The following is a 26621-nucleotide window of genomic DNA, read 5'->3' on the forward strand; positions in this document are numbered from 1 at the left end:
ATCTGAGTTGTACAAGATCCTCTGGTTCTCCTTTCATTCTGTGAATACAAATATGCCCAAACATATGTCCAAAAGAAGGATCCTGGGGTTCAGTAAATAATTGTTAAAAACATGTCAAATTTTATGGATTGAATTCGGCACATTTCTGAGTTATCTCAATTTTAAGCACATAAAACCAATTGTTCCCAAGATTTTTTTCACACATTTTAGTGAAAATCTTGCAAGTTAAGAGCCATTGTTCACAATTTAAGTACAAGAACATAGTGAGTTTTTATTTTGTGTGCTTCTGCGTAATTTTTCCACTCTTAATTTTCTCTGTACTCCAGCTTTGCTTTGAGAGATTCTTTACAGTCAAGTGCTGTTTTTCTTCAATTAAGGTTGAAGTCAGCATGGATTCACCAAGGGAAAGTTGTGTCTGACAAACCTGATAACCTTCTACGATGAGGTGATCAGCTGGCTGGATGATGGAAGAGCTGTGGATGTTGTCTACCTTGACTTCAGCAAAGCTTTCGACAGTTTCCCATAACATCCTCATAGGAAAGCTTAGGAAGTGTGGACTGGATGAGTGGACAGTGAAGTGGATTGAGGACTGGCTGGAATGGCAGACCCCAGAGGGTGGTGGTAAATGGGGCCGAGACTAGTTGGAGGCCTGTGGGCAATGGTGTCCTGCAGGGGTCAGTACTGGGCCTGGTGCTCTTCAACCTGTTCATCAATGACTTGGACGAGGGCACAGAGTGCACCCTCAGCAAGTTTGCAGATGACACCAAACTGGGAGGAGTGGTCAACACTCCCAAGGGCTGTACTGCCATTCAGAGAGACCTTGACAGGATGGAGAGTTGGGCAGAGAGGAACCTCATGAGGTTCAACAAGGACAAGTGCAGGGTCCTGCACCTGGGGAGGAATAACCCCAGGCACCAGGACAGATTAGGGGTTGACCTGCTGGAAAGCAGCTCTGCAGAGAGGGATTTGAGAGGCCTGGTTGACAACGGGTTAACCATGAGTCAGCAATGTGCCCTTGTGGCCAGGAAGGCAAATGGGATCCTGGCCTGCATCAGGAGGAGTGTTGCCAGCAGGTCGAGGGAGGGGATCCTCCCCCTCTACTCAGCTCTGGTGAGGCCTCACCTGGAGTATTGGGTGCAGTTCTGGGCTCCCCAGGACAAGAAGGACATTGAGCTTCTAGAGAGGGTCCAGTGTAGGACCACAAAGATGATTAAGGGACTGGAGCATCTATCTTATGAGGAAAGACTAAGTGAGCTGGGCCTGTTTAGTCTGGAGAAAAGGCGACTGAGAGAAGATTTGATTAACGTGTTCAAGTACCTGAGGGGTGATTGTAGGGAGGATGGAGCCAGGCTCTTCTCCGTGGTGGCCAGTGACAGGATGAGGGGTAATGGGTACAAGTTGAAACACAGGAAGTTCCACCCAACAGGCTGCCCAGAGAGGTTGTGGAGTCTCCTTCTCTGGAGATCTTCAAAATCCGCCTGGATGCCACCCTGTGCCATGTGCTCTAGGTGTCCCTGCTGGAGCAGGGGGGATGGACTAGATGATCTCTAGAGGCCCCTTCCAACATTAACCATTCTGTGAAGATTTGTCCTGTTAAAATTCTTCTGAACTTTTTGCTTTTGCCTTTTTTTCAGAGAGAGAGGAACCCATAAAGAATGAAGGTCCTGATTCAGCAAAGGTATGTGCTCAGTTAAGGGTCTGAAGCTTTGTCAAGTCTATGTTTTGCCTGAGTTGTGGAGTGCAATGGTGAAGGTCAGAGTCCATCCCACACCTTTTAAACAAGCCACAGTTGCCTGTGTTCAGTGTGAATGGGCTGAGAAGAGCCATGGCTTGATGTACCTGGTCCTGACTTGCCAGTAGTTTCCTGTAATAATGTTGGGCTCTCAAGGTGGCTGTAGGAGCCAGGGAGTACAGCAAGGTGTCCTCAGACATGTGGGATGTTCTGAGCACAGTCTGAGGCCAGGTTGCCAAGTTAGAGGCATCCTTGGCCATTATGAATGCACAGAAAGCAGTTCATGGAGTTTACTCTGGATAATCCACTGCTACTCCACTGTTGGACAAGTTTTACTGTTAGAATGTTTTCTCTGATGTGTATACAGTGAGCAGAAAAGAATTTCTGGATTTCATTGAGACAGATGTTCACTTGTATTTATTATATTTTTGAAAGTAGCTGAAAGATTGGGAAAAATATCTTTTAGCTCTATGTTCTTCTACTTATGCTTTGCTTTGGCTTGAGATGCAGAAAATTGGTCTTGGCTCACACAGACCAGCAGCAGCCTGAACGCTTTGTTATTGCTAGCTGTGTTTTACATAAAATGTTTTGTCTCTTGCGATCTGTTTTGCAAGACACCAGGCCCTGTTTGACTTCTGCGGCTATATGAAGTCCAGGGACCTCAGTGGTTTCTGCAGAAAACTAGAGGTGACTTCATCCGGGGTACCTTGCAAAATTAGTCCTTTTAAGTGCAGTTAGACCTGTGGTTATGTCTGTCATATAATTAATTGTCATAGACTTGTGTTCTTATGCAGAATCAATAGTACTCTGCTGAGATACAAAAGTTGACTTTAACATACTGCACTGAAATACTCTGTCTTTATTTCTGGTGAAACCAATGATGTTAAATATACTGAGATATAGATTGATTTAGCTGTAGATAGTGGTCAGAATACTCACTGCAATTACAGGAAAACAAGAGCTACCTTGAGAGTGTCCTAATCACCATGCAAAATGTGAATAATGATTGGTAGCGAAAATTCCATTTCTTTTGAGTGATTTACTTTGCATGGAAAAAAGTCAGGATCCTTCCTTTCAGGAAAGGAGGAGATTTTTGTAGCCTGGCATTAAGGATACTCAGAAGTGTGGAGATCAAGTTTCTGTGTACTGCTCCCAGTGCTGCTCTAGGTGTCATTGAACTGCTCTGTAATGGTAACGTAGCAGTCCTCTCCAATGGGACTGCTAAATCTAACAAGATAGAGAAATATTCCTATGTTTTGAACCAAATGAGGATTAGGCAGAAATGAGGCACAAGCACCCTTAAACAAATGGGTTTGCCTGACAGGCACTATCATAGCAAAATTGAAATAATATTCACAGTCAGGTATGGGTTGGTCATATACATCAATGTCTCATGTGCGGCCGTAGGCATGAGGCTCTTTAACTTCAGTCTTAGCCTTTCTAAACCAGCACACAGTCTGAGACCAGATTTTCACCTGATGCATCTTTTATTTATGTCTCCAACTCCTATGTCTTATTTCTTGAGAGCCTAGGTAAAGCTTGTGAAGTGTTTACACCTGTTCCAGAACTATTAACACCAACTGAATGAAGGAATGAAAATCAAGGTTCATAATCTCTGCCTGTTTCCTAAAATGGGTAACCAAAATCTTAGGTTTGCCTAAGCTGTTCCTAGGCTTTCAGTGACAAAGATGTTATAATTTGACCAAGTAATCAGTTTTCATTCTTCATTATCCTGAATCTTGGGATTTTTTTCTAATACTTCAGCTGTGCAATTAGCATGATAATCTAAGCAGATTTCCTTAGCACTGAAGCTTTCCCATGGCCCTTCCTTTTCCACTTGCTTTCAGAGGAACATGGGAAAATAGAGGGAATATTGAAAATTCCTGAATATAAGCAATAAAAGCAAACAATTTTCTACAGCAGACTGAAGTGAACCCCTCAGCGATAAGATCTTTATTAAAGAGCTTATCTTTATTATATTCTTTTCACAGTTAAACCAAGGAATCTCAACACTGTAAGATATTTATCTCTTATGCTTTTGAATTTAATTCTTAAAGTCAGACTTTTTTATTTTTAATCTGAAAGGTAAGTTAAAGAGGAACAGTTCATATAGTGTTGCATGCAAATCCTTTAGTATTTTTCCCTTTAAGCAGTGTGATGATCAGGAAAAAAATAAAAAGGCACGATTATATCAAATTCCTGTTCAAAACTTCTAAAAAAGAACATCTTTATCTTGTGCATCCATGAGGCAATGAATAAACAGCTATTTTTGTGGGGCAATTCTGTTTAAAACAAGTCAGGATATCACATGTTGTAGATTCTGCATAGCTGGCCTGAGTCATTCATCCAATTTTCATAGAATGATAGAATGATAGAATGCTTAAGGTTGGAAGGGACCTCTAGAGGTCATCTAGTCCAACCCCCTGCACACGCAGGGTCACCTAGAGCACGTGGCACAGGACTGCGTCCAAGCGGGTTTTGAAGATCTCCAGAGAAGGAGACTCCACAACCTCTCTGGGCAACTCGTTCCAGTGCTCTGTCACCCTCACTGTTAAAAATTTTTTCCTTAAGTTCCTGTGGAACTTTTGGTGCTTCACTTTGTGGACATTACCTCTAGTTCTGTCGGTGGCCACCACTGAAAAGAGGCCAGCACCATCCTCCTCACTGCCTCCCTTGAGGTACTTATAGACACTGAACAAGTCTCTTCTCAGCCTTCTCTTCTCCAGACTGAACAGGCCCAGCTCCCTCAGTCTCTCCTCATATGGCAGATGTTCCAGGCCCCTGATCATCCTTGTGGCCCTGCGCTGGACTCTCTCCAGCAGTTCCACATCCCTCTTCTACTGTGGGGCCCAGAACTGGACACAATACTCCAGATGTGGCCTCACCAGGGCTGAGTAGAGGGGCAGGATCACCTCCCTCGACCTGCTGGAGACGCTCTTCTTGATGCACCCCAGGATCCTATTGGCCTTCTTGGCCACGAGGGCACACTGCTGCCTCATGGTCAACTTGTTGTCCACCACGATGCCCAGGTCCCTCTCTGCAGAGCTGCTATCCAGAAGGTCAGTCCCCAGCCTGTACTGGTGTCTGGGGTTATTCCTCCCCAGGTGCAGAACCTTGCACTTGGCCTTGTTGAATTGCATGAGGTTTTTCACCTCCCAGTTGTCCAGTCTGTCCAGGTCCCTCTGGATGGCAGCGCAGCCCTCTGGGGTATCAGCTACTCCTCCCAGTTTGGTATCATCAGCAAACTTGCTGAGGGAGCACTCTGTGCCTTCATCCAGGTCATTGATGAATAAATTGAACAGGACTGGACCAAGGACTGACCCCTGGGGGACACCGCTAGCTACAGGCCTCCAACTAGACTCTGCACTGCTGATCACCACCCTCTGAGCTCTGCCATCCAGCCAATTCCTAATCCACCTCACTGTCTTCTCATCTATCCCACACTTCCGGAGCTTGCCCAGGAGGATGTTGTGAGGGACGGTGTCAAAAGCGTTGGTGAAGTCGAGATAGACGACATCCACCACTCTCCCCTCATCTATCCAGCTGGTCATTCCATCATAGAAGACCATCAGGTTAGTCAAGCAAGATTTCCCCTTGGTGAATCCATGCTGACTACTCTTGAGCACCTTCTTGTCCTCCATGTGCCCGGAGACAACAGCCAGTATGAGCCGTTCCATCTCTTTTCCGGGGACGGAGGTGAGGCTCACTGGCCTGTAGTTGCCTGGGTCTTCCTTCTTGCCTTTTTTGAAGACTGGCTTGACATCGGCTTTCTTCCAGTCCTCCGGCACCTCCCCCGTTCTTCAGGATCTTTCAGAGATGATGGAGAGCGGCTTAGCTATGACATCCACCAGCTCCCGCAGCACTCTGGGGTGCATCCCATCAGGGCCGATGGATTTGTGGGTATCGAGGTTCCTTAGGTGCTCTCTGACCCAATCTTCCTCTACCCAGGGCAAGTCTTCCTCTGTCCAGGCTTCTTCTCTTGTCCCTAGGGCCTGGGGCTCTAAAGGGCTGCCCTTGGTAAACACCGAAGCAAAGGCGGCATTCAGCAACTCTGCTTTTTCTGTGTTATTCGTAACCAGGGTGCCCATCCCGTTCACCAGCAGACCCACGTTATCCTTGATCTTCCTTTTGCTGTTCATATATTTGAAGAAGTTTTTCTTGTTATTTTTAACCTCCCTTGCCAGATTGCGTTCCAAACGCGCCTTAGCTTTCCTTGTCGCATCTCTGCATTCCCTGACAACGTTCCTGTATTTCTCCCAGGGGGCCTTTTTTCCACATTCTGTATACCGCCGCCTTCTGCTTGAGCATTGCCACAAGCTCCTTGCTCATCCACGCAGGTCTCCTGCCCCCTCTGCCTGACTTCTTACACACAGGGATGCACTGTTGCTGGGCGTGGAGGAAGTGCCGCTTGAACACTAACCAGCTCTCTTGGGCCCCCCTTCCTTCTAGAGCTCTAGCCCATGGGATTCTTCCGAGGAGGCCTCTGAAGAGGCTCAAGTTGGCCCTCCTGAAGTCCATCGTTGCAAGGCTCCTTACAGCCCTGCCACCTCCTCGTTGGATCCTGAACTCCGACAACTCATGGTCACTGCAGCCAAGGCTACCCCCCACCTTCACAATTTTGCCTCTCAGTTCTATGCATAACAGTAATCGCCACTCACAGAACTGAGCTTTTTCAATATGTGATGTACTGTTGAATTCTGTCTACCTCTGTGTGTGGGGGGGAATCATGCCTTTTTCAGAGTGCTTTTTCTCCATATAACTATGCTAATGAGTAGCATGGTAAACAGATTTGGATAATAATCCATAATAACTAGATTGCTACAATTTAAAAATGTAATTCAGATTGTTCCAGAGCATAGGCTGCACTAGATACTGCATCCTTAAACACCTTTATACTGCTTATGGAGGGGTTTCCATGTGCTGGAATTTGTTCAGTGCAAGCTTCCCTGCAACACAGAAGGAAAGACAGAGGAAATCATACAAGCCAGGCAAAATGTTAGGTGCTGGGTTAGCTGCTGCTCTTCTCCCCACCACTGAGAAAGTTTATAAGAACAGAGAGGCTCAATTAGCTGGATGCTGATGATGTGCCCCTTCACACTGAGAAGGAGAAATTCTGTTACAGGGAGGGAAGTTTCATCATTTTGGGGGGTTCATAGAGATGAGGGTCAAAGTCCTTGCCGAGCTTATTTCTGGTTTATAGAGATATGGATCTCATCAGGGACTTCTGAATAGCATTGCATTATGCCCTATGGCATTTTCTTAAGGCACAAAGGGCTATTCAGCAGTAGCTGAATAACATCCTTGAAAAGGCTACCTTCAGTGACAGAGGTAGGTGCCTAAGTGATGGACATAGGTGCTGCAATAGGCACCTTTCAGGATCTAGTTCAGTCTTGGTTGACAAGGGAAACATTCAAAATGCCCAGAGGTAAATAGTACACAAATATCACTATAGACAACCTTAAGCCTTTCAGGAAAGAAATATCCTGTCTCTGACCTCATCTTTCTCATCTATGTCATCTTATGTGTCTGGATGACAAAGGTTGAGCCTCGTTCCGCTTTTGTCTTTACATACTTAGACTGTCATCTGAAAAATAATCCAAAGGGGCATTTTTTCATTAAAGAAAAGATGGAGCAGGAGATGACTCCATAGTGGTTTGGAGGGCATACTTGGAAGTGCTGGGTTTCAGTCCATACTCCCAGAACTGCTGCACAATGTACAGTGTAACCAGTTTTCATGAATAGGTCATGAATTAAAGCAGACCACTTCTCTAAATGGCTGTATTTTTTGTCATATATATTTGTCCCTAGAGGGGTAATATATCTTGACCATCCTGGGAGCAGACAAGAGCTTTCTCAAGATGGATATAGGACTGCAACACTGACTCATGAATGAGTTATTGCAGAGTACCAAGTAATACTACAATAGGTATTCTCCTGGAATTGCCTGTGATGCAACTTTTTTTTTCTATGGTCATGTAAAGTGACACAAATGCTGGCAGTGGGAATATATTTCAAATTGAGGTACAGGAAAGATATAGATTTAAGGTTATATTTTCATTTGGGATCTGTTTCTGAGATATTGGAAAGAATTAGGGATTCCTGTACTGGAAATAAGTGAGTAAACTAGAATGAACTTTTAAAGTGACCTTCCTTGGTGCTTAATGTTATGCTGTTTCCTTGATATTATGCATGTGTGGGTCTTGGAAGTCTTACAGTAAATCTAAGAATTATCAGTTTCCTTGCAAGAAGGTAGACATATAAAATGCTCTCTCTCAAGATCAGGAACCAACACAGCATGTCTTGAAGTCAAAAGAAGTGCCTCTTCCTTTTGTAATTAACTTCACAGTAAGGTGCATCTACCACCACCTATTAGCAGTCCCAGTATTTTTTTTAAGATACTATTGTCTCTATTTTAGCTAAAAATTGGCTACCTTTTGGTTGTTGGAAATTAAATACCAAGCTCCCTGATTTTGTACTTCTTTGGATCTTGGGGTTCTGCAAGATCTAGCAGATCTTGGATCTTCCTTCCATTTCTTTCTGTGCACAGCTAAAGCAGAGTCATCCTCAGATGGATTATGCCTAGTCTCATGCTCAGAATGTCCACTGACCTTTCTGAGGGAATAAATCTGTCTTCTCAGCAGCTCTGATCTCTGCCTCCTGTAAAACTGCCTGAAATCATACTTTCCTATTTTACTTCTCACTCTAAATTATTCAACTGCTTTGTTTTGCTGTTATTTTTTTCTCTCTGATTTCTCATACTTCTATAATATTCATTTTCACTCCAGCATCAAAGAATAAGATTTGCTGCTTTGAGGCATCTGGGTTGCTTGTGATGCAGAGATGAAAGGGCTCCTTTCCACACAGTGCCATGACATTGTCAGGAATATATAATATGAGTATGAATTCATAGTTTGCGTTACTTTGAATTGTCAATCGTATTTGAATTCAGAGGAAATAACCCGGAGCTTAAAAAAAAATTGAAGAAAAATGCGATACTGTTAGTTGTTGCTTGCTTTCAAGCTGCATTTGGCAGCAGCAAAAATACTGTGTTCCACCTATTTACATATTTACATACGTCCTCCAAACAACCCTTTTGTGAAAGCAGCTAGACATTTGAATAATGCCAGTAGAGTAACTGTGCATTTGCCTTGCTAATTTAAATGGAGAGTTTTGCAAATACAAAGGCTCCATATATATGTTCGGGCTCCTGAATGACTAGTTCTAGTTAAAATAAAGAATTTTTCAATAACAGGAACTCAGCAGGTAATAGCACAATGAGATGCTAACTTCGCAGATACATTGTGCTTGCATTCGGGTCTGTTATGCATTTATAATTCAAGAAATGTAGGCTGAATTATTGGTATGATCAAGTGTAGTAATTTGCTTTTGAGTACTTAATACTGCACAGTGAGAGTGTTCTTCATAATGGAAGTAAATAAAAGTTGAGTAAGAAATAGCTGGTTTATAATTTACCATAAATATAACTTTAATATTTTGGCGACACCATTTTTTTCAGATTTGAAAAGGATTTGATCTTTTTGTAAAATGGGAAGAAAAAATTAGCCAAAACACTCCAAACTTTGTGATGTTCTGTTTGTTAAATGCAAACTGTGTTTGACATTCGGTCCATTTTCACATTGTCATTTTTCATATGTTTATGATGGACAAAGTCAAACCTCTCCTCACAAGAACTATGTATTCTATAGCTTGAGTTCCTCTAAGCTTCATGCAAAACTTTTCTTTTGTTGAGGCAAAACTGAGTTTCAAATAAGAATTCATATTCTGCACTATTACCTGCAGGTAAAATTTGCTTCACTTGAGAATATGTACCCCGATAAAAGTACACGAGCCGTTCCAGGGGTTCTAAAATACTTCCCCAGGACAAAAACATTCAGATTTCACACTTTTTGCCTGTAAAATTGCTTGCATTAAAATTAGTGATTCAATATTAGTAAAATACTTATGAATTTTTATAATGCTTATAAAAAACACCTGCATATGTAGAGGTTTGGAATTTTAAAGAACTGTCTGAAGAATTCTGAAGACTAGTAAAAAATACATTTATCCAAAAAATTTACACATAAGAAAGCATAAATCTTGATGGCTTCTTTTTAGCAACAGTCTTTCTGTATCAAAATAGGATAGTGCAACAACTTCCTGGAAATGTAATTAAGGGTCTTATCTCATTCCAGTTTCTTACTTTGTTTTGCACTGACATAAGACTACAGAATTCATGAAGATACATAAACTAATATCTCTACTTAGTCTTGAAATAAGCTGCTTTGTGTTCCTTAATTTTGAGACAGTAAGACACACATAAACCAGTTGGGCTGACATGATGCACAAATTGAAAAGTTTCTTCATACCCTCAAAAGCAGGAAGTCAGTTGCAAGGAACTAAATTGCATGTTATTAGAAATACATTTAAAGTTTCTTGGCTACATCCACTGCAGTTTTAGTACTGAATTTTATGCAGCCACATAATAAAAAGTAAATGAATAGAGCTCTGTACTTACCATAGTTTCAGCCTCTCTTTCTCTACAAGTCTGCTAAAGAGTATGTACTGTACTAGGGAGAGTCAAAAATGTTCCTTGTCCTTCACTGTGCACTTCCTTTTTTGAAAGTGTATGTGGTCCAGCCTTCACAGGAAAAGATATCAGCAAAATCCTTGTTTTGCATATTATCAGAGGCCTAACAGAGTTAACAGCATTTGTTTGGGATACACTGCTCTACTGTGAAGGACAAATGACAGTGAATAAGCGTTCATTCATTTTATGGCCTCTAAGATGATAATGAAAAAATAGGTCTATGCTGATGAGAAAATCGTATAGTTATGTTTTCACTAAACTTTGCCTGAATTTAAAACAGCAAATATGTTTTGTTCTGGATTTTCATACTCACAGTCCCTGAGCATTTTTGTTTTTAGGCTTTGCTCTCATTTCCACGTGCCTCTCCTCCTTGCTCAGATTTTTGTGGATGTTAAAAATCTGAAGCCATTTTCTGCACCTAATAAGCTGGACTGTATTTCTGTTTGTTAACCCCTGATTGTTCAGACCCTTATAATCAATATGAGTGGAAAGGCAGGGTTGTCCTGATCAAGTAGGTTATTGAATTTAAGTCATGCTACCATCAACTTTATGCACAAAGTGAAGAGAAAAAGGGTATTTGGCCATAAATCTCACTGAGTTGGGCCTAATGAAGAGAGCTAAAAAGAGATACTTTTCAGCCAGCTGAATGAAAAGAGATAGAGGAAGGAAGGAGGAGTTGCATGCTGGGGGAGGGAGGACACTGATGGTTTTGGGTGTTGCCCATCTACTAAGTAAAAACTCAGTTGAGTTTCCATTAAGCAAAACTAGCAGTGGGGAACTACTATGAAATAGTACCATAGTGCATATGAAGTAGTGGGGAACAAATGCAAATGATAGTGAAATAATGGAAAATATGACATCTGTGGCACAAGCAGGACATGAGCTGCATTCTGTGATGAAATCAGGATTTCCCCATAGTTTCAGTACTACAGCACTGAAAGGACTGCTGCATGACATTGCAAGCTCCAAACTATTTTCAATTAAACTTTTATTATTTAAACTATATATCAAAATAAGCAGCAAAACCCACTACATACACAGTGTAGTGGTAAGAAGAAAATATATTGCTTATTTTCTAAAAGGCAGAAAGTTGCTAGGACAACCACAGGCTTACTTGCTTAAGAAGAATATTGTGCAACTCAGACTGGATTTGAAAGAAGGATTGGAAATTGAGAATATCAGTATGTGGTAACTACATTAACAAGTTTCATTAATGATGGATTATGTCTGAATAACTTAATATACTTTAAAAATATTTTAATTGACACTTGAGGTAAAGGGTAATGAAATCTATCTAGATTTAAGAGTATTTTATATAATGTCCTTTTATTAATTTTAAATGATGGGGCTGGGGAGAGGACAAAGACCGTCAGAATAATTTCAAGGTAGATAAGGTGCTGGCTAAAGTAGTATTAGTTTAAAAGCAGAAGAGGATTTCCTGCCTGTGTCTGGGATTGCTAGCAGTGTTCTGCAAACTCAGGTCTTGAGCTTGATCCTGTCTGATGTTTGTGTCAGGAACCTTGGTGCATGAGCTGGACTTGTCCTAGCATGGTGAAACTGGATGGTACAACTGGTTCTGGGGCGATTCGGGTCACACAGAAAGGAGGAGAAGACTTTGTGTATCAGAGAGCAGAAAGCAAGCCAAACTTTATTAAAGCCATAGGGGCCTTGGGAACTTCTGCTCTCCTGCTTTGTTTTGTGTTGTTTGATGTTTTCGTAAGAGTTTTCAGACTCATTTGTGGTGGGCAGGAGGTGGGGAATTAAGGTTCCAAGGGACTCCTCCAGACACGGGCTCCCTGACAGCAAGGGATTGGTCTCATTGATCTGGTAGGTTCCGTCTTTCCTGTTTTTTTTTTTTTCTCAAAAATTGCTCAACCCTAGAGATGTTAGTTCCTAACTTTTAGAAATGAATGTGGTTTTTTGGGGTCTTCCATGTGGATCTAGTAGAACAGCTTAGGTCAGAGTAGTGCCTTTTCTTAGAGACACTGATTTCCTTCTGCCTAGTTAACTTTGTTCCCCTTCATTAAATTTCTAGGAATTTTGTATGTGAGAGAACTATGCATCCTCCCCACATGCAACCAAATTTTCTTGCCCTTAACCATCACATTAAAAAGTTATTGAGGCAGACTGACAAACAGGTGAAGTAACCCTACAATCCTCTCAGCCTTGATTTCTTTGGAAGTGCTGCTAACAATATAGTAACTCAGTTCCTGTATTCCTTTGTGATTTACCTCTGCTTTTGAATAAAAATCTATAATGCAAAATACAATATGAAGCTTTCAGCAAACATTTGGAGGAATTCCAACTCCAGTAAGGCCAAATGTCTTTAAAAATATTAGTGATTCAGGATCTTAATTAGATATAAGACAATGTGGGTGTGGATGTAAATCCACAAGGGCAATTTATGAACAGTGGCGCTCTCAGATTCATACATCGTCAGATAGCTGAAGGCACTTGTTTTCCCTGATATTGACACTGGTTTTCTTGAAAATGGGTTTGAAAACACCTACCACAAAGAACTATGAGAAAACTTTTGACAAGGGAGCCCCATTATGCTAATTCATGTTCTAATGATAGCAAACAGGCACATAAAAGAAGGAGCCACAGCCACTGCAGCAGTTTGCCTCCATTAAAATGTTTATTGATTTATTAAATGGTGACTAATCAAAACAAAGTAAGCTGCAGATGCTTGTAAGTCCTGGTGTTTCGTTGCTTTGGGTAGCTAGCTGTCCAGCAGGAACTTTGTTTTGTAAAATTGCTTGGAATTCATTTGTTTTGTCTAAAAAAAAAAAGAAGAAAGAATAGTGAAGAAATGAAAGCATATAGTTACTGCAACAAAATCAGACACTTGCATATATTGCTCAACATTTTTGGTGAATTAGTACTCATAAATTAATATGCAGTAATGTGCATTAATGCATATTTAATTAATGATTGCACTGCCTCTTAAATATGGTTGTAATAACTCTTACGAAGATTTAGTTAAAACATGTATTGTGACTTTCAGAAGCCTTGAGTATGCAATTTCCACTGGCTTCAGCTGGAAGAATGAATGCTTAAACATGTCTGAATTTTTAGGACCCAAAGTTAGGTTAACTTTTTTTTAAAGTCTTCACTATGCCACATAAGAAGAAACATATCTGAATATGTATGTCATGAATAATTATCATGCTATTTACCATTGTGGCTAACTATAAATATCTGTGATGTACTCTAGAAATAAAATTAAGTTGCTCATAAGAATTTTAAAATAGAGAGAGCTGCACTGCATCAAAGGCAAATTTGATATCTTGTTTCTAGTAGCAGGCAGCAGCCTGGTGAAGAATATGCATGAACAGGGAAACACAGAAATACTTCTCCAGAATACTTCCCCATTCCCCCAAAACTGACACTTCAGAATCTTGCAGAGCTAGTGTCACTATCTGCATATTTTGAGAGCCTTGCGTTAATTTGTCCCGAGCTTTTTAAAATGCATATTTAAGTTTATGTATATTGTGTGGAGGACCATTCTTCAGTTTCTTTTGCATATGCCACTGCTAGTTTAATTTAAGGTCCCCTAGTTCTTATATTTGTCTTTCTCATGTCACTCATGATTTTAAAGCTCTGTACTATATTTCCTCATTTGCATTTCTTCCAACTCCTGAAATAAATTATGGAGAGAAGAGAAGCTTTGACAGCCTGGAGATAGGGTGCTGTTGAAAGCAGTGTGTAATTCTCCTAGGCCTATTTGATTCCCTGGATGTCAGCATGTGCCCAGCTTTCTTCAGGGTGCTTCACAAGTAGAGGAGTGGGCATAGCCAGACTCTATTGAAGATGAGATAGAGCTGGCACAGAAGACAACATCTCATATGCATCTTGGCCTCGGTGGAGGTCATTTTGCATGGCTTACCATCACAATGTTTCAATGAGGACATGCACAGGATCCTTTCCCTATCTTGCCACCTCTTTTCCTGTTGTAGCCTTGCAGGGGCAAAGGAACTTATAGTAACCCATCAAGCCTAAAACTCAAACCATTTCTCCTGGACCTGAAGATTTTTATTCTCAAATCCATGGGGTGTGCAAGCTTCTTGTGTCAGTCCTCAGAATACTTTTTTCCTTTGTTTTGGAGGGTTATTTTAAAATTCAAAATTGAAGAAAGCTTCTTACTGAAAAATGTCTAAATCCTTTGAGCATCTTCAACATTGTTAGTGAAATGCCCCAAATGTTGGCTGACCATTCATTCTCAACAGCAATAATACATTAGTACGTGAGAGGTGCTGCTTACCTGTTTTTGAGCTACGTAACTATTTTGCTTCACCACAGGGCCATTTTTTGGTGCTTTCTCCTTGGCATGGCCTGCCGCCAGCTTCTGGTGCAGGGTTATTGCACGCACGAGTTCAAGTACCTTCTCTCACGCAGGCAGACCAGGCACTCCAGCAGCTCCAGCATCTATCAGTAATAACTGATATAAAGACACCATGCTAAGATTAGCACAGCATCTCTGATTTCTGAGCAGTGACAGTGATATCATTAAATAGGGTTTTTTGAGGGTGGATAAGATGGACTATGGTTCAGTTCTTGCTTTCTCAGCTGTGGTGATTCAACAGATCATTGCATATTCAAACCTACATCCTATCTGCACAGGCTTCACTTTTGAAAGCTCCATGTCAGCAGCACTTCTCAGAAGTTTCAAAATTTTCTCACCCTTGCAATGATTCTGGAGTATTGAACACTTTTGCCACCTGAACCTCAAAAACTTGGCCATAGGAAATGAATTTACTGCACAGTAAATTTTTAAAGTCAACTGTGGAACTGCATTCATCTCCTCTCTTCTGTGGATCAATCCCTTCACTCCTTTCATCTTGCAGTTCTGTGGTAAAAGGCTCATCTCCTGGCACACAAAAGAGGACATAGGAATAACAAGCAGGGGAACCCAAGTAACCCAATCAGAGGAGTTAGGTTTCCCTCCCAGGGCTGTTTGGGTGAACCACCAGCTCTGTAGGCTGATAACAGAGGAGGCTCTCGGACCTCCTTACTGTCTAGCGGATATGGACTAATTGATATTAATGATAAACAGCTTGGGAGCCAAGTATCAGTGGCCATAAATCTGGGCTGGGTACATGTGTTTCTAAGTGAGGCAACTCAAGAAGTCAGCTACTAAGGAGGCCCTAAGGTTTGGGGGCCAGCTGAGACCTCTTGTTCTGTGTGTGTGGCAATCAGAGACCAGAGGATCCAGGGGCCAGTTACTGGATAGACTGAACGTCTAAGACAGCTGCTAGAGAAATTTGTATTGTCTATATTTAAATATTTCCCACTAATAGGTCTTCATCCTGATCAACCACAGAGGGGAATGGGATGAGGCCATAGGTGCTATTTGTGTTTCCATGAGTGCTGTATTTGTGTCTGTGGGGATCTGTGTGGCTGGCTGTGAGTGTGTGTGTGTGGTACATGTGTGTTTGTATGTGCACCAGCCAGCCATACATGTTCAGCCTTGCTATTGGTTGGACAGGGGGGCATGGAGTTAGAGTAGCTTCACCTCTGCTGGACTTGTCCTTATGCAATCACCTTTCAGTTATATACAGGGAATAAAATTGTATCATCTTTCCTTAAGCAAAATGTAAGGATATACTTACATTTGTCTCTCACTTTCATCTTTTGACACTTACTATCATTAATATTAAGCTCGGCATTCAATCCCTTATATGTTGCGCTGGCATCTAAATGATAGCCAAGGCATTTTTTTTTTTTTTTTTTTTTACATCTTCTACGGTGATACCTGGAAGTGGAAATAATTAAGTGATTATAACAGGGACATAAGGCCATAAAGAATATAATTATATTATTCCTTTAGGATAAATTTCAAGGCTTTCTTCCTCCCATTTCTCTTATGTTTCTTTTCTTCCATGTAATGAATTTGAGGATGATTGATGTGGTTGCACAGAGGCAGGTGAGATATGCAGTGATTAGGAAAATGCTAAGAACCCTCCAAAATCTCATTTATGTTTTTCTTTCTACTTTAAAGTAGATATTTTGTCTTTCTTTCCTGCTCATCATTTTCTTCTCTTTTATGTGCTAAATTATTGAGTTCTCTCAGCTTCTGTCTCCCAACCTCAAACAAGTTGATTTTCTTTTACCCATACATTTAATCAACACCACTAATCTCCTAGGTGCACTCTTTTCTTTTAAATTCCAATCCTCCTTTATTCTCTACTACCTCTTGCACATCTTTTCTGTCTATTGAACTCAAGCATTTGATCTGAAGCTTTACTCTTTGTTCAGAAAGGCCTTACTTAAGTTTGGATCTTAAAAAAAAGAGCAGCACCATCTTCAGGTGTTGAAAAGATTAATACTATGATCCATAAATGACATCTTTGTTCCATGTCCTTTGGAATATTTTGAACATTGCATAGTGATATGATTCTTAATGCTTCATGCATCAGGTATTTTTTTCTGACCAAAATCAGCTTCAGAATGATCACTTAAACGCATCACAAAACCACATGTGCCAGAACTGCACAAGGGAGGACTAAGCTACTGCTTTCCTATCTTAACCAGGGTAAGAAAAATTCCAGTCTGAATGTTAAGGTCTATAAAAACAATTCCAACATGATCAACTATATCATGCAATTTCTGGAAAGTTCTTCAATGTATCCATTATTTTGTGCCACTGCCATACTCAGAGTGATTGCAGCCCAAGAAGATACTAACTGGCAAAATGAATTTAAGGTTTAGCCAGATTTCTTACGCATTGCAGAACTCTTGTGAATCAGATCCCCACCACTAAGTACTGTGAATATTTTGAATAGTTTTATTTAAGATGCTTTTTTTTTTAATTATTATTTTTAAGTGACATGCTTAAAATGCAGACTTCCAATAAAAATGCTAAAAGTTAGAAAACAGATTCTCATCTCTTGAACTGGTGTAATTCTGTACTGATGGCACATGCTGAGCTGCACTGTCCTCAGGAAAGCTCCACATAGACATGAATTTGTCCTCACCATTTCTCTATGCAACAGTGATAATCCGTGTAGCAGAGTGAGGCCAGGAGAATACCTACCTGAATGAGACATCGCATAATCATCTAGCACATACACAAGCTCATATTTTCCTCCCACAGCTCCAGAGACCATGTAGTACGTTCCATAATCTTCTAGGAATTTGAAATATTCCCCCTTATCATATTCAGCAGGCAGAAAGTTTAGATCATCAAGGAAGCTGTCTGTGAGATGGACATCACGACTTCGCATCTGGAATCTTCCAAGCTGAATCTTTCCTTTTACATGCAGGAAGGTTTGGTTCTGAACATACCAGGGAAAAGAAAGCAGGAGGTGAGTGCCCTCTCCTATAAAGTACAGCAGTTCTGTTTTTATTTAAAGAAACTGTAGTGCTTTAAAACACTATATTCAATCTAGTATTTTGGAACAGAGTCAAACTTTTAAACAAAATAGCAAGTTCTCTAAAGTGTCCTCTCCTGTAGAGGTCTATATTTTAACTAAGGAAGTAGGAAGAAGCTTAGCTAATTTCTGTATTTTACAGTAATGCAAAGCTCTCTGCTTGCTAATTTCAGTAAACCTTTGTGATCTATTTGATGACAGGTTCTTGTTGCTAAATACACTATCTATAGAAAGTGCCTTCCTGACTTAATTTTATAACACAGAAAAATAATACTGTATGGCTTGCCATACAGATAACAGAAGCTGCTCTGACCTGCACACTGAGGTCAGCTGGAGTTTTTGCCTTTGTTTATAAGTAGAACAGAACCAAGTTCTCTCTTTTTGGGATCACTTCTCTGTTATTCTCAGGCTGCCTGAATGAAGAGCATTGCTCCAATTAAAAAAAAAAACAATCAAAAAAGATGAAACAGCATCATAAGATGAAAATTAGTTAGGAGAAAATCTCTCTGGGACATGTGACCCATACATATATTCTGACTTGAGTTTCATGCTTTATATAGCCATAAATTACACTGCTGATGATTTGATATCATAGCCTCAACTAAAGTCAATCTGCTGCATTTAAGATAGGACATCTTGTGGAATGATAACACTTAAGGCTGTATACAAACACAAAGAGCTTCCTTGGGCTTCCTCCCCAAGAATCAGCCCATATCAGTATTCATATGTATGTATTCAGTATTATTTTAACTAACCAGTTATAAAACTTATCTTAGTTTTCCATTAAATCCATTTCATCTGCTAGTCTCTGAAGGGTGGCCTGAAAAAAAAAAAAGGCTGACAATAAACTGGAAAGGTTGAATCACTTGAGGCAGATATATTCTGCTAAGGCTACTAGTACTAGTAAATAAAATGGGATAGGGCCTTTTAATTACATTTTGCTTCTCCAAGCTCACCTACCTCTTTAGGCCTACTCACTGGCATTTTTTTTTTTTAATCCCAGGACTTGTTCTAATTTGTTCACTAGATCAGAGCTGCTGTGTAATCAAGATGAGACCAGAGATCTCTGGCCCTTCCTAATGTCCTAATGTCGAGGCCCCAGTGAAGATGAGGGTGGTTGCTAGTTGATGGAAACAATAGGAACAATAAGCTAGATTTGATTAGGCTTTTAGCCACCTCTGAAATCCTAATCCTAGTACTGCCAGTATTTAATTTTTGTGAATAAAAGCCATAAAATTAGTAAGCAACTACAATATTTAGAAAGAATAATTTTGCTTTTTTTTCCTGATATTATGTACATTTTACTGTTTGTAAAATCACTGCCTTAAACCTGTTTGCATGATTAAACTTACCCTTTCTGTGACGGTTTTCAGGACTGAACTTAAACTTGAATTCTTGCTGTAGTGATACTTGAAATTTCCTTGTGCGGTTTCTTTGCCGCTTGCATCAGTAGGTGTGTATTTCACAGACAGATCCGCGTTAAATTTTCTTTCTTTTTCTATGTAAACCTCAGATCATTTCTGCACGATCATGATAGTACTCAGCTGTGAAGGTTTTGTCTGCTTTTGTCTTAGAAAAGATGATGAAAAGATTGTACGAATAGTTAAAAAAGACAGTAACAACAGTGAAAGAAAGTCTATGTAGCACTTAAGTTGTATATTTTATCTATATTATCAATTATCAATACAAAAAATATATAAAATAGATGCTGATAGGAACACAGCAGATGGACGTAAAGGATGGAAACCTGCGTCACTGTATACTGGTTTCACTGTCTTTGAACAAACAGAATAACACAAAGAGCTGAGTTTTTCTCTGAATACTAAACTTGTTCCACAGAAAGTATCGATGAAGCTACATAGCATATTGAACTAGAATTTTTTTTTTCACCAAAAAAAAAAAAAAATCCCAACCTTTACCAACCTGTTGATTTGTCTCCTTGGAAATATTAAGTTTTCATTGAAAAAGCAAATGTTTGAAACTCAAAATAATTTGACTCAGCTAGAGAATGCGATTCAGATGAATCATTGATTCAGATTTCTCCCAGAACCCCATAGGGGGGGTTTATGTGGTTTCCCTGTGTATTCAGCCTCTCCTGAGATCCAGGCTCCCAAGACTGGCTGCATCTGTTAAGCCTCATTGCAGCCAGAAACTGTTATGGAAAAAATCCCTCACTAGGTGGGCAGATGATGCTGTCCAAAAGGAGATGTAATCCAAGCAGGACTCTAATGAAAACCTTGTCCTGCTGGACTTTCCTTAGATGACTTGTGTGTCTCCTGTGTGCACACACTGTACTGTGTGTTGCAACGTGAGGATTCCCAAGTCAGTCACAGACTGTGCCCTGTTGCTTGTAATGTGGCTTGGAGTGGTGGGTGTTTGGAGGAAGCCAAATGGTCAGTGTAAAGGACCATGATTTCAAAATTATCATCACCTGTGCTTTGAGTTTCTACAGTGTTTGGGCAGTCAAGCAGCAAAATTGTTTTGTTTTCCAAAACACCTGAACAGCCAGCCTATGAAAATTGGATTTGTTCACTGCATCACGTTGCATATCCAAAACCACAATTCAATAGAAAAAAAAAAATAGCCAAAAAGCTGCACACTGTGGAAGCACTTGAATTTAATTTGATAAAACTAAGAAAGAATCTCCCAAAGATTTATAAAGATGAAATAAGTTATAACATTTTAGAAAAATCTCACTTGCCACTTTCATCAGAAACCACCTTTATGACAGATTTTTTTATTTTTTTTTAATTAAATATCTACTCTTTTCCCTAGAAGCACCTTTTAATGCCAAAAACCATAGCCCAAGTTGGAGTATTCATCAGATATAACTAACAGCAAGCCCTCTTCCCCCTCCCCACCCTCAATTCTATTTTAATGATTTCTGCTTTTGCAAGCTATGAGGAAAAGCCATAAATATTCAGTTTTGGGTGTTAGCATGAATTGTTTCTTAGAGCACTAAGAAATGAAAACAAATGCAAATACAGTCCTCCTCCCCCAAACCTCATCTGGACCAGCTCAAGGGGTTCGAAAATAAACAGAAAAGTATAAGGACAATGTTTCAGCATGTAACACTGTCAACATAATTTATGTATGTCAACAGTTCCCTTACATTTAAGGAATAAGAGTCTCCAGATCATTCTTAGAATACAACAACAAACAAGATAAATAGATATATAATCATATTACATAAATATAAACATTATAGAAAGCAACTTTCACTTACTATGTGCAAATACAGCATCAAATGCAATGGAGACTTATTTGGAGCAACAGAGTTTAATTGCGAATGCAAATTAGCAACCCAACCTGTTGCCCTCTAGACTTTATTAAAACCAAAGAGCTTTTACCAGCTGACTCAAAACGTGTGGGGTTTCCCAAGAGGAGGCCAGGAGTGACCTTCAGCTGAACACAGCTAGCTCACAGGAAGGACGTCATAGATGAGAACACTGACATTCCAGGGCTTGCATTAGTAGGTGCGCATGTTCCCGTCATGTGCGCACACACACACAGGCCATTGAAAAAGTCATTGTCCAATGGGCTGGCCAGGGGCTGCATCCCTAAAATATTGATCCTAAGGCAGAAACACAAGAGAGGCCCCACTTCATAAAAGCAGGTAGAAACCATTTTCCACCATTTCTTTTTAAACAATATATTTTTGAGAGTAATTCCTAGGTTTAAAACAACTACTTTTATTTCTTTTTTTTTTATGACTCATATTAGTTTGTTACTGATTGATAGGAATTTTAATAGCAAACATAGATTAGTCCCATCATCAACCCTGTAGAAGGAGGGTACAGCCCCTCCCGGCTTTGCTCTCTCCTTACAGGGAGTGACCTGCTGGAGCAACAGTCTCCTAGGCAGGGCACAGAAGTTTGGATTGCAATAAATGCAGAGAAGAGGGCAGATAGAGCTATGGAAACAATGTGCCTCTATGCCCACATAGAAGAGATATTTCTAAAACAATTTCTCCATGTGGAATTCCTCTCCCCCCCCACCTTCTTTAATTTTTTAGTTTTTGCCTTTCCACATCTATTTTATAGATTGAGGCCTTTCCAGGGGCCACAGTATTTACATCTGCTACATGTTCATATTTCTAATGGAGTATAGAAAACAGCTAGCAGTTCACCAAAAATATCAGCATCACAACTGCATGTCTATACAGCATTTTCTCATGAAAAACTAAAGTAATAAATTATAATAGAAATAATAAAGTAGCTACTTCTAAAAATGCCTATAGATCTGGCTCACTTCCATGTTACAAATGCAACATTTTGCCTCTTGCAATAGTATCAAAATGAAATAGAGGATGTACCCTCTCATTTAAACACAAAGTGGTACTGTGATATATTTTTATTTTAGTCTGGTGCAGTTTGGATAGCCACCTTATTATTCAAGGTGTAGATACACTTTTGCTTTATTTAAAGTAAGAGAGATCCATCAGAGTCCGAGAGTAGAAAAGTGACTTTTCTGTTTAGATTAATGAGAAAGCTCCTGTAAACAGCAACATCTAGGGAAGTAAAGGATTTGGTGCTGAAAAAAACGTTACAGGCAGCAATGTAGCCTGTCCTGTAAAATAAGCAAGACGCATATTGAAGAGGGAAAAAGAATGCATGTTAGTGAAATCAGTGGGAAGAGCTAAATCTTTATAGCACTTGTAAAGACAGTGGAAATATAAAGATTATATATATATAAGCATTGTTTGCTTATGCATGTAGATGTGATTTCTATACATATATTATTAACATAATGTTTTATTTAGTGTCCATAGTCTAGATAGGTATTTAATCATCCCAATCTGTATAAATGAAAACCATAGGTAGGTGCTCTTCTAAAGTCACATAGTGTTTCTGAGAACTTCACTACAGAGAGAAAAAAAAAAAAAACACAAACCAACACACATTGAATTAATCCATTTTGTTTTCCAAGATGTTTGTTTTTTTCCTAAGATGCACCTTCCCTCTTCTCTCCCCACCTCAACTATGCCTTGCTTAGATCTGCCTCTTATTTTCCTTATTGTCATGAAGAAATGGAATCCTACACCCAGCACACTGCAGAAAACAAATACCATGAAATTCGCTTATTAGCTTTCTTAGCTATCCCAGGAAGCTAAGTGACAGGAGAGCTGCTGTCATTTGCAGGAAGTTATTATTTCTTTTGAGTGTTTCTATATTCATCTTTGATTACTGGATTTTAAAAATTGTATTATGAGAGTACAGGAAAATAAGAAGTCAGTTATCAACAAATAATTATTTCTGAGATGCTTAATTTGTTGCTATTGGGAGGGCATGAACTATAGTTTGTATTCTAAAGCAGCAGTGACATTAATTACACTGAGGTCAGGTAGGGTTTCACAAAAAATGATTTTTCTACATGATTTGAAGATTTGGGGTAAATCTAGCCCTAGCATAATAAAAAGACACTTGCTCCTATCAGTTAGCTTGCCTGCAGAGTGTCACAGAACAGCTTTGAACTACTATTCAATAATATACTTTATATTTTTTCTCTCTACTTGGACTTCATTGTATCTCAAATACTGCTAATATTGGCAATGGCTTGGGACACAAAATATACCTAACATCTTTCCTTTTCAGAAGGATTTTACCATTAACATTTCCTTATTCATTTTGATTTGCGAGTCTTGAAGAATACACTAATTCATATGCATGTATGGTTCTACAAATTTGTATTTTATTTGTATCTACAGGCATTCTGATCTCCAGCAGATATGTACAGAACTGCTGTGGTCACTTAAACCTCCCTAACTCATTTCATCAAAATTCTTTCAGCTCTAGTTTTTCCCGCTGATTTTGGTAAACATGAGGGTACTGTTCCTGGTGGGATGAAAAGAAAGAAACTCATAGTAAGTCAACTTTTCCCCCCCCCGCCCCAAAAAAATAAAGCACTGAATATAAACCTCTCCATCTGTTAATGCTTATTGATTTCAGTGGATATTGACTGAGCTTCTTCACAGTAACTCAGTTTGTTGGGTTACTGCACAACTCATTATGGTATGAAAACAAAACCTACCAGAACTGCATTGAAAGTCAGTACCACAGTCTGGTTCTGGTCCTTCAGGACAGACTTGGCTGGTTTTACAGCTTTGCGAATCTCTCGGTCTCCAGACATGATTTTCCACCAAACTGTCCGAATTTCTCAATACTTCTGGACTGAAACTTGAAAGATAAGTAACAGAATTAACATTTCTTGGAGAGAGGAGAAAAGCCAGAACTAAGGGATTTCCAGATGAACTTTAACTTCCCAGAACAAAGGATCTTTGGTGAGATTTTTGGTTGAGAAATAAATACATGTACAGCAACATTTAATTAATACCTGTTTTAGCAAGCATACAGAGATGCTTATTTTTCACTGTTTACAAGAAATCCAAGGAGGAAGCTGCACCATATTTTATATGCTTTCAAATCTGTGCTTAGAAGAAGATAATTCTAGCCCATTAATTTCATATAGATTGCATACATTTGGATGAATATACATAATTTGTAAATCTGCCTCTGGAAATCACTGTAACTTAACCTGCCACCAGTAGTGTTAGCTACTTTTGAGGTACCAGGAATTAGTAGAGATTTGGGGACTGGGAATTCTTGCAACTTCATGTAGCAAAAGGATGATAAAAACAACAAGAAACTACCTTGGGTGTTTTTGAACGTTCGTATGAAAAACTTCCTTGAGATAGCAAAAATCTGATTTTGACAAAAATATTTTTTTTATTTAAAGAGGAAAAATTATTAAAAACTAAGTTTCTTAATAGAACCATCCCCATGGCTGGGGAAAAAAAAAAAAAGATTATTTCTATCAACAAAACCATTTGAATACTTGACCAGTTTTGTACACTGGATGCAGCCTTTCCTTATTACTAAGGCTTCAGGTAGTAATCACTCAAACGTTTATGAATTTCACCAAATCATACATGTACTAGATGATACATGCTCTAGGTGACCCTGCATGTGCAGGGGGGTTGGACTAGATGACCTCTAGAGGTCCCTTCCAACCTTAAGCATTCTATGATTCTACCTTAAGGGCTGCAAGCTGCTATTTTCGCCACCCCAGAAGGCCAGCCAGCCGTGCTTGCCGCTTTGACAGCTGTCTTTCTTACCCTCTGGTACATGCATGGGTTGCAGGGCCCCCACGCGCTCCAGCCACTCAGTTTACAATCTATTGGGGCTGAAGCATCCAGCTCTCTTCTTGCCCTGTGGAAAGCTTTCTGGGAAGAGCTGTCAGACAAGACATTGCAATACAGTGCTGGGCAGTACACTGAAACCCTGCCTGTGGTTGTTCTCAAACCATAGGCCAACATTTCAGGAGCCTCTTCAAGCTGCTTGCTGGCTTCACTTTTTTTTAGCAATATGGGGCACTTTGAATTTTAAACCAGCATGAAAGAGTTTATAAACTCTATTTTATTGAAAAAATAGTCAAGGATTAATTTGGGTCTGACATGCCTGCTTTGCTCTCTGTAATTTATTTTTTGCCTAACATGGAATATTCACTCACTGATGCTAATCATTTCTGCACTCCACAGGTTAATGACAGGCTCTCCACTCTACAGCAGAAACTTTTGAGCCCAGCATGCTGGTAAATCTGCAGCTCCCCTTGTCTTCCATCTTTATGGAAAGAAACTAGAAAATTTGTTCTGAGCAAGTTAGATATCTCCCCCCCCCCTTTAATTTAGTTTTCATTGCATCAATTACCTCTTACAAGCAGTTGTAATAGTTACACTGAATGAGAAGAATGAAGTGGTCTAAGTAAGTTTATGAAAATGTGTGCTGGATTTCAGCCTTACAGAAGAGGATAAGAAAGCATCTTTAGCCTCAGAAGTATTGACCAACTCAAGCTGTCCATGGGCTAATGGGATGAACTAGTAACAGCTTGCTTTATGTAGAGTTGAGGCAGCCTAGGAGGCTACTCAGACTTACCCAAAAAGTTATGGCAAAGCTTAAGACCATGCTAAGACAGCCATAGTAAGAAAGAACGAGACAGAAACAATCCTTAGCAGGCTCTGAACAACAAATGCCAGCTAGGCCACAGGGTTGAGTTTTGCAGGACAGAATCAACAGCCACACTTACATTCATTTGCTATGAAGAGTTGCTTCTTTTTAATGTCATTAAGTAACATTGTTTGAGATATGACAGTTTATAACTGTGTAACATCCATAAGTTTCTGCATTTCCAGTTTGGGACAAATAATCCATAGCTTTTTTGCATTACAGAAAGTGTAAAAGAGGTTTATGTACAAGACAAATTGCATGACTGGCTTAATTGGATACTAAGGCTGTCTTCAAGTTGATTTTTATAGCTCTCCAGTTCAGCTTAGGTATTTAACAATACTATTTCAAGTTTATACTTAGTATGAACAGAAAGACTCAAAACATCAGCCATCACCACTGGCCAAGAAAGTAGCTGTTACAGTTGGTTATAAACCAACTGATTTAAAGGTCTGTTAGTAAAGAGGTTTGCTAACAAAGGCACTGCTTTCAAAGGGATGGAGAACTACCTCACATTGAAAGCACAGAGGTGATTTACCTAGCATGATTTACCTAGCTAGATTTACCTAGCAATCTAGGCATGGAGTGAAGCTATGATTGTCTTTGTTTTCTAACATACTGGAAACACACCACACTGCTTAGTTTGAGTTGTCACACTAGGTAATGTCAGGGACATTCACTGAAATATAAGCAAGAAGCCTATCTGCTTGTTCCACTTGTCTGTCAAGCCACCTTAAGAAAAAAAGGTGAGTAGATTTCCCTCCCTTAAAAAAAAAAAAAAGCCATATTAGTACCAAGACAATGTTTAGTGTCCATGACAGCTTACCCAACTATGGTGTAGACCTCCAGTACCCTCAGAGCTCTGTTATGGGCAAGTTTGCTCAGTTCCACAGCCCCACAGCTTAGTCACTTTATTACACACTTATGGC

The 26621-nt window shown here is 39.8% G+C and overlaps 2 long non-coding RNA genes and 1 pseudogene across 3 annotated transcripts; all 3 read right to left on the reverse strand.

Moving 5' to 3' along the window:
• Positions 1-13003: 13003 nt before the first annotated feature.
• LOC148595092 (uncharacterized) lies at positions 13004-14702 on the reverse strand. The gene is made up of 2 exons (XR_015913258.1): positions 14584-14702; positions 13004-13098 (listed from the first exon to the last, which is right to left on the reverse strand). It is a non-coding gene; the product is annotated as an uncharacterized LOC148595092 (long non-coding RNA).
• Positions 14703-15866: 1164 nt separating this feature from the next.
• Positions 15867-21319, reverse strand: LOC104571144 (complement component C9-like; annotated as a pseudogene). The gene is made up of 4 exons (XR_015913260.1): positions 21126-21319; positions 19045-19261; positions 17356-17596; positions 15867-16074 (listed from the first exon to the last, which is right to left on the reverse strand). The product of XR_015913260.1 is annotated as a complement component C9-like (transcript).
• A 2413-nt stretch (positions 21320-23732) lies between these two features.
• On the reverse strand, positions 23733-24840 carry LOC148595093 (uncharacterized). Its single transcript, XR_015913259.1, has 2 exons — positions 24807-24840; positions 23733-23868 (listed from the first exon to the last, which is right to left on the reverse strand). It is a non-coding gene; the product is annotated as an uncharacterized LOC148595093 (long non-coding RNA).
• Positions 24841-26621: the final 1781 nt, after the last annotated feature.

Source organism: Tinamus guttatus, unplaced genomic scaffold, assembly GCF_059628265.1.
Source record: "Tinamus guttatus ecotype Peru unplaced genomic scaffold, ASM5962826v1 Tinamus_guttatus_pri_ptg000154l, whole genome shotgun sequence".
In the NCBI taxonomy this organism is placed as follows: Eukaryota; Metazoa; Chordata; class Aves; order Tinamiformes; family Tinamidae; genus Tinamus; species Tinamus guttatus.